The sequence below is a fragment of the Ursus arctos genome, unplaced genomic scaffold, assembly GCF_023065955.2.
Source record: "Ursus arctos isolate Adak ecotype North America unplaced genomic scaffold, UrsArc2.0 scaffold_27, whole genome shotgun sequence".
Classification (NCBI taxonomy): domain Eukaryota; kingdom Metazoa; phylum Chordata; class Mammalia; order Carnivora; family Ursidae; genus Ursus; species Ursus arctos.
In genome coordinates, this window is record NW_026622952.1 from 11,611,024 (window position 1) to 11,623,781 (window position 12,758).

The 12,758-nt window shown below is 42.3% G+C and overlaps 1 pseudogene; it reads right to left on the reverse strand.

Moving 5' to 3' along the window:
- Positions 1–741: 741 nt before the first annotated feature.
- On the reverse strand, positions 742–1,252 carry LOC113262026 (PEST proteolytic signal-containing nuclear protein-like; annotated as a pseudogene).
- Positions 1,253–12,758: the final 11,506 nt, after the last annotated feature.

Sequence of the window (12,758 nt, forward strand, 5' to 3'; positions counted from 1 at the left end):
CCTCCAGTGCTGAGGGCTTGCAGGAGAGGGGCGAGCCCCTGGAGGAACCGCTGTCAAACCAAGTTTCTTCCAACGACTACTGGGTGCTAGTCTTGTCATGCTTCATCGCTCAGGACACATTCAAGCATGGAATTTCCTGTGAAGTTAGAAGAAAAGTTATGTTATGTGCTGAACAGTCACAGGGCAGAGACTGCAAGCAGCACAGATCTGAGACAACAAAGGTGGATCACCCTTTTTTGATACCAACCTGTTTTTTTTTTTTTACCATTTCTGATTTTTTTTTTTAAGATTATTTATTTATTTATCTGACAGGATAGAGACAGCCAGCGAGAGAGGGAACACAAGCAGGGGGAGTGGGAGAGGAAGAAGCAGGCTCCTAGCAGAGGAGCCTGATGTGGGGCTCGATCCCATGACGCCGGGATCACGCCCTGAGCCGAAGGCAGACGCTTAACCGCTGTGCCACCCAGGCGCCCCATTTCTGATTTTTTTATTACGTATAAACTTTGGAAACTAATCCCATGAGACTACAAAATTAACAACTGTCTTGAAATCTGTATATAAAACATAAATTACCTCTAATTTCAAACTTTCCTTTATTAGTGTACCACTCAACCTTCGAAAAATAAATAAATAAATAAATAAAGGCAGCTCCAAAGATAGTCTCATACCACTCTTGAAAAAAGGAACCGGTTCCTTTTTAACTTTACACCCACCCCACACCCCAATTTCAAAACACATCATTTAATTGTCTTGGTCATGGACATTTCCAAGATGAGCTTTTATATTTTGCTCCCAGAGCTTCTGGTTATCAGAAAATCCACGCTTTCCTTTATTGGAGGAGTTTGGTCCAGCTGACGTTGGTGTATTCCTTCCAATATTCTTCATCCTTATCTTTGTTTCTGGAGGCATTTCCTCTGCCTCGCCATCTTCATCTTCATTAAAAGCTGCTGCTACTGAAAGGGTTTGGGGGCAAGCGTTGGACCAGTCTTTTTAGGCTTAACTCATCCAAGTTTGATGGGTGTGGCTGAGGCTCGCTTCTCTGCCTGCCTACGGTGAGTCCAAACGTGGAGATCTTTGGAGCTGCTGCTTCAGCTGATCGCATGTCGGCGCTGCCACTGGAACTTCCCCCTCCGTTACTGGAAGAAACAGTCTTAGTTTCGACAGGGTTTTCTGCTGCTTCTTTGGGTCCTCCAGCGACTCCAGCTCACTGCGGTTTCTCAGGCTTCTCCTCTCCCTCCTTCCCGTTCGCCATTCCGCCCCCCCCCCCACCCCAACTTCTTTACTTGGAACTTTACTGAAGAAGTTGATACCAACTTCTTTACTTGGATGGTGCAGTCTGATGTTACGCTCAATTGCAAATACTAAACAGTAACAGGAGACAAGCACAGGGGATGCTTTAGTTGGCTTAGGGCCTTATACATAACAAGAATGTTCCTCCAGTCCCGTGGACACAAGAAATTCTCCCCCACCCCCCAGTTTTTAAACAAGGTATACATTTACAAGGATCCAGCAAAGAGACTAGAAAACCTCTCCCACCCCTTACCTTTTGTCTCTTTCTATATATAGTATCTGAGGTGAGGGTATATGAGAAAAGAGTTAACCCAGCAGGCCTAAACTTCTATCCTTGGAAAAGCTGTGCTGCAAGATTAGCCCTTGGCTGGCATCTGGGAATTTATATTTCAGGAGTTCCCACCGTTAAGTGAACAGAGGGGCTCACTGTGTCTAAACTGTACAAACAATATGGTGTATACTTGTATTACAGAAACAAAAGCAATAGGAGATATATATATATATATGATATATGTATGAGATATGTATGAGATAAAATATGAGATGATCACGAAAGCTGGCAAGTCCAAAATTGGCAGATCTACAGGGTGGACCATGAGGCTTGAGATCCAGGAAGAGCCAATGTTGCAATTCAAGTCCAAAGGCCATCTGCTGGCAGAATTTCTTTTTGCTTGGGAGAGGTCAGTCTTTTGTTTGTGTCCTTTGCCCTGGCCTTCAACTGATTAGACAAGGCCCACCAAAGTTATGGCGAATGTTCTGCTTTACTCAAAGTGCACCAGTTTGAATGTAATTCTCATCCAAAACACTCTAACAGAAACATCGAATGCTTGACCAAATATCTGGGCACTGCGGCCCAGTCATGTTGACACATAAAATTAATCGTCACAATGCTGAATGCCTGCTTTCCTTTTGGCAGCCTGGATATATGGTACGCACCAGGCAAACTTTGCCTCTGTGATCAGCTCTCGATAAAAACCTTGGGCAATAGGTCTTCAATGAGCTTCCTTGATGGACATCATTTTACAAATGTTGTCACAACTTGTTGGAGGAATTAAGTGCATTCTGCCCAAATCCCCTGGAAGAGGACCCTTGGAAACCTGCATCTGGTCTCCTGCAGACTTCATCTCACACACCTTTTCCCTTGGCTAACTGTGCTATACATCCTTTTGCTGTAATAAATCATAGTTGTCAGTGTGGCTAGATGTTGAATCCTATGGGTCTCCCTAGTGAATCATCAAACCTGGGGGTGATCTTGGGGACCCCCAACCCAGGATATTACAAGAGCCCATCTTATTCTATTCTTCTCTTGAAATATATCAAAAGGCAGACAGAAGTAAATCACATATTGCATCAAAAGGCCATTATAATGAATGACATACAAATAGTTCAAGAGGAACTAGTGATTATATAGTACTTTAGGAATATGAAGTGCTACATAAATACCAAGGAACAATAATAAGACAAATTGTACATTTCCATTAATTCCAAAGGACATTTCCACAGATTTTCACAGAAAATAAACTTAATTATGTATGTCCAGCAAGAACTATTATAAACCTTTTAGGTAGTCCTGGAATATTTTTAGTGAGAAGGATAAGTGCAGAGATCCATTAACCAAAGGGAAAAATGTTTGGGGACTATTGCGTGAAATTTCAAGCCTAATAGGTTTCGAAATCAGTTTATTAGAATTATAGGGAAATATTTCATATATAATGATCTCTGGGTTTTGCTTAATAGTCATACTAATTAACTTCTCAAATTCAATAAAAGTGCAGGAAATTTACCTATGTTCAGTACTTGACAAATAAATCATGGTAATTACAAATTCACATGGCCAGTGATAATTCTTCCAATTCAGTCTAATAAGCAAGAGATCTTCAAGATAATTATTCTTTCTTTAAAAAAGCCAAGTGTACAAAAAGACTCCGACTGGTCAGGAGTTTTGAGGCTCCATGCTGATATCCAAACAAGAGTCCCCTAAATCTTCAGGTCAGTAGTAACATCGTGTCCAGGCTTAGTAAGATGTGTATTTCCGGGGCGTTATAATATATCCAGATAACGATCTCTGGGGGTTTGAAGGAGTTAGGTGACATCGAACTGGGATTTTTGAATTTCAGGTCCACCTTGACTTCCACTGTTGCTGTGTGGAGAACAAGAGAATATATCAAAATCCCAGAAAATCCACAGAAGATTAATTATCAAGAGCCTGATTCCTAAGAAGTGATTACAACCAGGCACCACACAAATTTTGTCCAACTTCTGTACCACAAACTAGGCTGGCGTTTAATCACCTGACGAGATAATAATTTCATCTACAACCGCGATCCTCAGCACGTGATCCTCAGACCAGCATCCCCTGGAAATTTGGTTAAAATGTGGATTGTTCAACAACAGCAAAAAACCCAAACAACCCAATTCAAAAATGGGCATAGGATGTGCATTGACACTTCTCAAAATATATATATACTTGTATATTTTATGTATTATATATGTATGTATATTGTATGGCCAATAAGCACATGGAAAGGTATTCAACATCACGAGCTATACAGTGTAAGTACCTGACGTGGGGCCTTGATGGCTGAGGGACCCATTTCAAAAGACACCCATATTTCTTTTATAAAGATGTATTTATTTATTTTAAGAGAGAGTGAGCAAGCAGGGGGGGAGGGGCAGAGGGAGAGGGAGACAGAGAGAACCTCAAGCAGACTCCTTATTGAGTGCAGAGCCGACCTGGGGCTCAATCCCATGATCCTGAGATCACGACCTGAACCAAAACCAAGAGTGGGATATTTCACTGACTGTGCCACCAAGGTTCCCTTCAAAAGACACCCATCTTACGTAATATTGCCAGCTGTAGGACACAGCCAGTAGCAAGCCAGCCAGATAAGGCACTAGGCCACATCCTCCCACAAGGTGTCCCTTTTAGAAAGCCCTGGCAACCCAGATCATTGACCATTTGAGTGACCCCTGCTTCTCCCTTCCCATGCTCTGATTCCTCTTCTTATATTTTAAATTTGCTAATAAAAAGTGAACCCAAGAAACCCTGAGGCACTCAAACCCTTCACCCTAATAAAGGCAGACCCAGGTCTGTGTTCCTTCCTTCTCCCTTTACCAGCAACCTCACTGGGTAGCTGTATCCCCAGGATTTGTGAGTAATAAACATTGTTCCTCAAAGTTCCCTGATGGTTTCTGTTGAAGTACGTCCTGCGATCATAGTGAGAACAAGGGCCAGCCTGCCATAATTATGGGCCCAGAGGGGGAAATGTCTGTGGAGCTCCCCACAAGTGTGATACTTGCCCAGACAAGTGCTTCAGGCATGACTGATGGGGGGCACTACCATAATAGGAGTGAGACCCATGAAACACTAGCTGTTAGGGACATTCACATCAAAACCACAGTGAGGTATACCTCACACCCACTAGAATGAAAATTATTATTTTTTTTTTAAAAAGGAAAATAGCAAGGACGGCGACGATGTGGAGACATTAGAACCCTCTCTGGTGGGAATATGAAATGGGGCAGCCACTGTGGAAAATGATATGGCAGTTCCTCAGCAAGTTCAATGGAATTACCGAATGAGCCAGCAATTCTATTTCTATGTATCTATCCAAAAAGAATTAAAAGCAGAAAACCAAATAGATACCTGTATGCCAGCATTCATAACAGCATTACTTACAATAGCCAAAAGGTAGAAATGGCCCAAATGCCCATCAACAGATGAATGGATTTAAATAAAATGCAGCATATACCTACACTGAAATATTATTCAGCCTTCAAAAGGAAGGAAATCCTGACACATGTTACAGCATGGATGAACCAAGAGCACACTACACTAAATGAAAGAAGCCAGGCTGAAGGGACAAATAGTGCCTAATTCCACTTGTATGAGGTTCCTAGAGTAGGCAAATTCATAAAGACAGAAAGTAGAGTAGAGGTCGAGGGTGCAGGGGTGGATGAGCTATGGGCAGTTGTTACTTAATAGATGCAGAGTTTCTGTTAGGGATGGTGGAAAAGCTTGGAAATCAATAGTGGTGGTGATTGCATAACATTTTGAAAGTTCTTAATGCTACCTAATTGTATGCTCAAAATGGGTAAAATTATGAATTTTGTTATATACATTTCACCACAATAAAAAAAAACAAGATAAAAAAAATGCAAATTCTTGGGCCCCATCCCACACCTATTGAATCAGAAATTCTGAAGCTGGGGGCTAGCCATCTCTGCTTTAATAAGCCCTCCAGGTGATTCTGATGCATTCTAGAATTTGAGAACCACTGATTCAAAGAAATCTGAAGTCAATGTCAAAGTTAGAATAATAGAGGCAAGATAAAACCTCTACCAAGAAATGCAGACTGCATCTGTACCCTTATTGTTTTTTGCTAGTTGTGTCTTTGAAATACAAAGACCCAGCCAACACTCTCTGTATATGGTGGGGGCCAGGGGAGGAGAGGGGGGAAGGTGAAGGAAACTTCACCTTGGTAAATTTTGTATAGTTTCAGATAACCAAGGATACCAAAAATGGCACTACTAAGATGGTTTCTTTGAAGCCAAGGATCGAAACACATGCCCGTTAAATGTCTGACAAGCTCCCTCTATGGCCAAGGTGCTAGCCAGCTTTATAAGCAGTTTTTTAAAGAAGCTCAATTAAACTCACGTATTTTATCAGTTAGGATCCGCCGGAGGTCTTTCAGATGAAGGGAATTTCAGGAATCAAGTGCAAAAATTATGGAAGGACGGAGAAAACAAGCAGGACATAGTGAAACACCCCAGACATTAGGAAATCATTTACGTCTCCTGGGGCTGGAGGTTCAACAGGAGGAGGTGATACTGCCAAAGCCCAGATGCCCAGGGGGATCTGGCTCTAATAAAGAAAGGGCTGTCTGGCAGGAGACAGAGCCATGGAGACCATAACTCCGGGATGCCACAGGAAACTTAGAAAGGTGGAGAATTATGCTGGCTTCTCCCTTCTTCCCCCCTCCTATGAGTGTCTGTCATTGACTGAGCCCACCAGGGGGCCACAGAGCAAGAGAACCTGGGAAATGTCCCACATGGTACAGTACAGAGCAAGGGAAGTAGCTGATCTGAGATCAAAGTAGCAGTCAATGGGCAACTACGGTGTGAACCAGAAAGCTGCACCTCCTTCTTCTGGAAAGAGTACCATACTCAGAACCCAAATATTAGAATTGGGGGCCAGCTCTATCATGTATGATCGGAAAGAAACGGAACAAGTCAGTTCACTTTCTTCAGCTTCAGGTTCTTTTCTACAAATATGTGGTAGCTATATGATCCATCTCTCAAGTGTGTTGCAGTTACCAAGCGGAAGAATGCATGTGCACATGCTTGTCAACTGTGAGCCGCCATATGAATACAGTGGCGTTATTGCTGAGAGCGGAGCCAATGCTCTGAGGAAGTTTTCATTCGCTCTGAGACAGTAGAAATATGGCACCACCATCAACCATCCAAAGAAAAACCAGAGAACCTCTTCCCTCCTCACCCTTCCTCATCACTCCATCCCACTTCAAAATGTAAATTTTGGAAAGCTGGGCTCATTTAACAATGGGATAACTCAGGGGCGCCTGGGTGGCACAGTCGTTAAGCGTCTGCCTTCGGCTCAGGGCGTGATCCCGGGGTTCTGGGATCGAGCCCCACATCAGGCTCCTCCGCTAGGAGCCTGCTTCTTCCTCTCCCACTCCGCTGCTGTGTTCCCTCTCTCGCTGGCTGTCTCTCTCTGTCAAATAAATAAATAAAATCTTTAAAAAAAAAAAAAAACAATGGGATAACTCAAGCATGAAAGACTCTTCAACCCCGTCTTCAAAAAAACATTGGCTGGAGATTTGGGGAGATGGTTTCTGAACTGGTAGCCTCATGCCTGGGCTCAAGACTTGGACCACTGCTATATGACATGACAGGTAAGTATTTTCTCAGCAATAAAATTAGGAGTTTAGGCAACATTATGCCTAAAATTACTGTCAGTTGCAACATTTCACGTTCTTCCAGTGAATATTATAATTTCTATTTTATTTAGAAAAATTTTACCATGAATGGAACAAAGCCACCAAGACTGTAAAAATAAAGCTCCTTATGACATTTGCCTCTTGTTGCTCTAATAACTACTTTTGAGAATATTAGTATGGAAGTACGTCAAGAGGGAAGAGAGCTGACATAGTTTCTGTTAACATCCTTATATATTTTGCTGTTTTATTTTCCAAATTGAATAATGACACTCAAGCCCATCAGCAGGTGGTGATTCCTAATCGGGGACCATCTTTGTAGGACTGCCAGGGCTTCGCTGCAGCAGGATGAGTGACTTCTGGAAGGCCATACAGCCAGAGACACCCAAGACCAACAGATCAGGACTTCTCAACATCAGAGGACAGTGGAGTCTGCTCTTCACCACATTTCTGAGATCTTACTCTTCCAGGAGGCAGCAGCAGGCAGGGAGGACTGATTCATTAAAAAGCATAAGCAACCCTGGGAGTTCTAGAGGGTATTTGGAGAGGGGAAACCTAGGAAAAGCTTGGACTTCTTAATCATTTTGCGAGCGAAAGGGTATACGCTTGGGTATAAATATGTGACCATATTTCATTATCACAGATGGGTAAGGTCAAGACTCTTGCATTACAAGGGGAAATAATAGTGAGAAGTTGTTGTCAGCAGGGGTTTTTTTTCAACTACCCTCTTACATATACTTGTTTCCCGTGACACTTACTTGTAATAAATCATAGTGGGAAGAGTCTCTGCAGCTGAGTCAGTAATATCTGAATCTCCCTGGCAACCTAGAAGCCAGGCATCCTAAGGAAAGTAAAATAGGAAGCAAAATAGGGAGAACCCAGACCTTCAAGTCAGACGAACTGAGGGTGGGAGGCTCTAAGTGGGTCCACAGGGGCTCCATAAGCTACGTTTGTTGGGGACACTGAGAAGCATTTTAGTAGGTACCTGACAAACGAATGAGTTGATTTCATTCTTGCTATGTCATTGCAGTGTGCCTTTGCAAGAAGTTCTTTTAGTAAGCTCTGACTTACTGAGTATTTACATCTGTTTTTTGATTTGACATGATCAATAAGCACCCTGAGTGCTCTCAGTTGCTACCAAGAGCCACTGGGTTCCTTGTCTTAACTCATGTCTCTGTCACTCTGAAGCCTTCTCCTGCTCTAATGCTGGCTAGCCTTGGTAGCTGACCTCTTTGGTTCTCCTCCACCTCTCCGGGTCGGAACAGTGATGATTATAAGTTTCCAATGTTAATCAAGGCTTAAGATATTAAGTCAGCCAAATCAATATAAGCTTTGTATAGTTAAAGTTGAGCACCTCTTTTTGTGCTTGAGAAAAGTCATAATGATGCCCTTGCTCTTTAGAAAGGGTTGGCTGAAGTTTAAAGATTTTCAATAAGTTCAAACTTTCAAAGAGATTTGTTTCTCAGAGAGACAAAAGAAAAATGCTAGAACAAATTTGAGAGTACTGTATTGGTGAAAACTATAAAGATAATTACCCACGTTAGCCACATTCCATCCATTTTCTTTGCTTTTTTCTACAAAACTAGAAAAAGAATCCAATAAAACCAATCTGCGATAATGGAACAGATCCCTTTAACGAAGTGTAAGTACACTTGAGCTATAAATCCAAATGACAGTGCTATAACTGCCTACTGATGTTCAAATATTCTGTTCAAGGTAGCTGCCGAGGGGACATGCTATAAAGATATGGATTACTAGTGTTCATAAGCCCTCCTCCTTGGAAGCCTTGGGGTGGCATGGAGTTCTCCCAAAGAAGACTGCGGTATAATTCTGGGCACTCTAGGTACAGAGCACAACACAGAATGCTGCCTTCTATCTGGTTCTGGAAGCGAAGGGACTCTGGGTACCAGGCGGCAGCTCCATCAATGATTATAATGCTATCCATACTACTTGTCATTTTTAATGAGATCTTGGGAATCAATGATGGTACTTCATGAATACGCACTGCATCAAACAGCTGATTAATATTTATGGAAAGTCTGTGACATTTTCAGTGTTGTGACAAATAACAGAGCTATTATTATTTGACTATGTGATTCCATGGAGCTTTCAACCTAGTCGAATAGTATGTATTTGCAACCCTTTGCATGTGAGGACCCATATGCTGGGATGATATTCAAAACATTTAACAACCTCTATGGCCCAACTATCAACCTGTTAGAGAGATGTCAGTCAATGCATGTTGATGCAACCCTACTTCTAGTTATTGGCTGAACATCAGCCCACCTGATGTTGGATTCTTTAGAATCTGAGGCATTATAGGAGATCCACTATAGACCGATTGCCAACCCCAGAACTAGGTTGACCTAGTTCATCTTGAGGTCTTTAACCTTACCTGTGAAAGGGGATAAGAAGTAGATGCCGAAGAGTCAAACAAGGGATGAAAGAAAGGACTATAGAAATTTATCTTAAAGGCCCTTTATAGAACTCTGACTTTTTGAAAGGACAGAATCTCTTGTCAGAGAGAGAAAGTCCATTGTAGCAATGATTCTGATCACATATACTTTATCTTAGCATATATTTTGGGAAAACAATTTGAATGAAGAGATCAAATTTGATTGCCAGGCAAAGAACCCAATCTTCATCATGCAGAAGTTTAGGCCAGCATGGTAGTTTCCAGGATCTGAGACCTGCTGATCTCCCAAGGGATGAGATTCTACTAGCACTCATTTCCTTCCTGAGCACTGAGCCAGACCCAGGGTCTGGAGGGCACAGCAGGAAACTGAGGAGAGAGCCCAGCTCATTCTTCCTGTGACTTTATGTAACAAGAACTGCTCACTCCTCGTGATACCCATAATTATTCCTATCCAAAGTCGGCTTTGCATGGTTTTTTTTGGTGTGGTCTGAATGTCAGGGAGGTGCCAAGGGAAGGAAACTCATCCACTGTGGAATACCATCCAGTACTGAGGCTGGTAGACAAATTGGAAAAGCCAGGACTAAGCAGTGCAGTCAAGGTGGTGGTAATGCAGAAATCCATTCTGGGCAAGGCGTGGGTCCTACCTTCTCAAACATAAAAGGACAGATAAGATTAAATAGCTCTCCCCCAATCGAAAAATAATAAAAAATGGGATTTGTTTGAAAGTTAAAACTGCCCTCTCACTCAGTTTGGGCCTGTTTTGGAAACGTTTTAACTGTTTGGATGACACTCACCCACAAAATGGAAGAAAATCTCCTTTACTTAAAGTCAACTGATTGTAGATGCTAAGAACATCCGCAGAATAAACCTGGCACGGGCCTCGCCGAGCTCAAATTAAGGTGTTGGCAGGGTCGTATTCTTCTGTGGAGACTCCGAGAGTTTGTTTGTTTACCTTCGCACCTTCTAGACGCTGCCCACGTGCCTTGGCTCAGTGCTGCCTCCCTTCATCTCCAGAGCCAGCAATGGCAGGTTGGTTCCTTTCACAATGCACCCCGACAATCTCCTTTTCTGCCTCCCTTCTGCACTTGTAGGAACTCTGGTGATTACGATAGGCCCACCCACATCATCGGGGAAATTCTCCTATTTTAAGGTCGGTTGGTTAGCAGCTTAATTCTATCTACAACCTTAAATCCACAGATTCCAGAGATTAGGATATGGATATCTTTGGGGTGCCATTATTCAGCCTACCACAAGCCCAAAATATGGATACACAAATACATTTTGGATTGTTCTCTTGTTTCCTCTGATACAGGGCCTTTCATTCACTGGGTTTGTTGTTTTTCCTTTCATGTTGTTGGCCCTTCTCATATACTTGTGGATTTATGGTAATAAGCTCATCTTGCGTGGAAACACCTTGTTTCTCAATGACCTGAGCACCATGGCTGTTCTCTTGAGGTGGTCTTGGCAGCTGGGGTGGTCTGCCTCACAATAGCCGCAGTGGTTTCTCAGCACAGAGAGGGGGACAGAATCTTTTGAGGGAGAAATCTGCATACCTCCAGCCTGATGTGCCCTCCTTTGCAGTCTCCACCTCCCCCAAACCCCGAGAGCAGCCAGAAGGGACTGTATTTGCATTTGCCCAAATCTAAGAGGCCCTTTCAGTTTCCAAGCTTACTAGACCTTCCTCTTAAGACACTGTAAAGCAAAAGAAGAAGTAGGTGTAAGAGACTGGATATCAATGTTATTGGGTGAAAAGAAATCTCCATGTTATCGGGCAGGCAAAACTAGTCATATTTCCCAGGTAACCTTTAACATCCCATTCCCAGAGGCCTTCCCCCATTCTTGATAATAATAAGAACCAACATTTTTTTTTTAACTTTCCAGGACTTTTAAGTTTTTAAATTTTAGTATAATTAACATACAGTATTATGTTTGGGTGTACAATATAGTGCTGAGTGATTCAACAATTCAACATTAGTACTCATCACGGTAAATGTACTCTTAATCCCTTTCACCTGTTTCACCCATTCCCCCCCCCGCCCCCGCCACTGCCCCTCTGGTAACCATCAGTTTGTTCTCTATAGTTAACAGTCTGGTTTTTCATTAGTCTCTTTTTCCTATGTTCATTTATTTTGTTTCTTAAATTCCACATACGAGTGAAATCATATTTGTTATTTTTCTTTCTCTGACTGGCTTATTTCACTTAGCATTATACCTTCTGGATCCATCCATGTTGTTGCAAATGGCAAGAGTTCATTCTTTTTTTTAATATTCCACTGTGTGTATGTGTAGATATATATGTGTATGTGTAGATATATACATATCTATATATCTACATATATAGACATGTATATATCTCATATATACACATGTATATATCTACACATACCACTTATTCTTTATCTGTTCATCTATCAACAGATGCTTGGGTCACTTCCATAATTCAACTATTGTAAATGATGCTTCAGGAAGCATAGCGGTGCATCCGTCTTTTTGAATAACAGTTACATTTATCATGTGCCAGGAGCTGTTCTAAGCAGTTGGCATATATTAACTCATTTATTTCTCACAACGACTCTTCATATCCCCACCTTGCTGGTGGATCGACAGAGGGGTTAAATAACTTCTCCTGGATGGTCTTCTTCTGAGCAACAACGTCAAAACAAAGACAAGATATGAAGGAGCAGGCAATACCATGAGAAGTTGCACACAAATACCATTTAACTCAAATTTAACTTTCACTCATTTATTTCCCTCAACAAGCCAAGCAACAACTCCAAGTAAGCAAGAGATGATAGCTGGTAAGAAGGCCCGCACCATCTGTTTGGAGATTGACTGTGTCTCTCAATGCCTCTGCTGCCACTTACTCCAGCCATAGGTCTGGGCTCTGCTTGCCTAGGTCTTTACTGCAGTCTTCACCAGAGGTGAAGTCAAGGTCATTATGTGGTAGTCCGCAACCCCTGATAGTAGGGGAAATATATCATATATACATTCATCATGGCTGGCTGGCCATGTTCCGACTGGGGAGGCTGAGCACTCTGGGTGTGCCTCAGGATCTAGTGGTTTGCACTCGCGTCAGCCCTCTTCTGGTTGGCTACACC